The sequence below is a fragment of the Octopus bimaculoides genome, chromosome 1 (assembly GCF_001194135.2).
Source record: "Octopus bimaculoides isolate UCB-OBI-ISO-001 chromosome 1, ASM119413v2, whole genome shotgun sequence".
NCBI lineage: Eukaryota > Metazoa > Mollusca > Cephalopoda > Octopoda > Octopodidae > Octopus > Octopus bimaculoides.
In genome coordinates this window covers 13,598,138-13,600,301 of record NC_068981.1, presented here as the reverse complement: position 1 = coordinate 13,600,301, position 2,164 = coordinate 13,598,138, and positions in this window count along the sequence as shown.

The following is a 2,164-nucleotide window of genomic DNA, read 5'->3' as shown; positions in this document are numbered from 1 at the left end:
AAAAAAAAAAAAAAAAAAAACAGAAAGAAAAACCGAATTACCGTACTGGAGTCGATTCAGAGCTCCGACAATTATTGGTACCACTACTACCTTTTTCATCGACCACAACTATTTTACTTACCAAGCTAACCTGCCATACCTATCGACTTTTCTTTCTTCTTTATTGCATACCGTGTTGTCAGTTGGGCATGCTATATCTATGATCCAGCATATTTTCCTTTCATTCTCAATTAAGACTATGTCTGGCTTCTTATTCTCTATCTCATGGTCGCACAGAATCATAAAATCCCGTAAGATTTTTGCATTGTCATTTTCGATGATGCCTTCGGGTTTGTGGTCGTACTAATTTTTTTCTCTGTGAAAACTATACTTCTTGCAAAGTGTCCAATGGACAAGCCTTACTATATTGTCGTGGCGTCTCTTATATTCCTTCTGGGCTAGTGGCGTACAATGGCTGGTAATATGCCATACGGTTTCAATTTTCAATTATTATTATTATCATTATTATTATTATTATTATTGAGTGAGAGAGCAGTGCATGCCATCAAAGTGACACTGGGGTAAAATATATATATATATATATATATATTATTATTATTATTATTATTATTATTATTATTAATATTATTATTATTACAAACAGAAAACGTCTCTGGATTATTCATACATCCAAGTCTTCATATTATACAAAACAGAAACTTAATACTCTCTTACCTTGGCATTCACCGGCGACTCCCCAGACTATATTAGTAATACACCATGGAGTCACCGGTAACTATCCACACTAAATTACATACATACAGACTGCGGAGGTCAATCCTCACTCTCCATACTATATTAGCAGAATAACATGAGAGTCACCGGTCACTCCTCACACCATACCATTAATATACCATAGAGTCACTGGTAAGTCTCCACATTGTATTAGTAAAATACCATGAGAGTCACTCCTGACTCTCTACACCGCATTATTTCTATAGCATGGGAGTCACCGGTGACTTTCCACTACGTTATTAACATACCATGATAGTCACTGGTCACTCTCCACACTATATTATTAATATCCTCCACAATATCTTATTGATATACTATGGGAGTAACTCCTCATTTTCAACAGTATATTATTAACATACCATGGGAGTCACTGGTGACTCTCCATATCATATTATACACATACTATGGAAATTTCCCTTGACTCTCCACACTCTATTATCAATATACCATAGGTGTCTCCTGATTTTCACATTATATTATTAATATGCTATGGAAATCACTCCTGACTCTCCACACTGTATCATTATGTACCATTAGAATCACCAGTGACACATAATGCTGATTGTTTTCTTTAAACTACATGATTAAAATTATAGCAAATTTACAGAACACGTGTCTCTTTGTGTTTCTCAGGTGGTTTCAATTTTGAATCAATAGAAGCTGAGATTTGACCTGGTCAGAAAAGTACAAGTCACCGGCGTGTCTATCATTGGAACGCTGCTCTCCATAAAACAATTTTCGATGAAAAAGTAGACATCAAAGCTTATTATCTGAAATATAATATGTTGGAAAAAATCATAAACAGACAACAAAATCTATAAATGGAGGTATAATGGACATTTTAGTGCTTTTTAACACGAGTACCACCGACGACTCTTGTGGTACAGAATGAATTTAATATGTTTTCTGTACCAAGGGAGTCACTGGTCATGCTACAAATCGATGTTGTAGTTTATATAATAAACTAGAGCGTATTATGTATGGTTAGAAATTAAAAGAAAAAAAACGTGTAATTTATAACAATATTAGTCTGCTGGTGTAAAAAGAAAATGTAGCACAAAATGGGCTTAGTAGACAGTGAAGAATTTCACTTGAAAAGAAGATATAAGATTGCCAGGTTTTTGTCTCTCTCACCAAGGTCAGCGGCTATCGGACGCCGACGAAGGGAAATAACCCTGAAATCCGGATCCGTTCGTGCTGCAGATGTTGGTGAGAGGGATAACTACCCTTGGCAAACAGGACACAGTCGTGTGTCGATAAGCCAGCTGGAGGAGATGTCCTCCTGGGGCTAAAAGCAACAGTAACATCCACCCCTAGGGGTCAGCCACACTTAAGTGGCAATATACTACATTTTATCGTGCAGTTACTGTTAATACTTCATTTAGAGAAT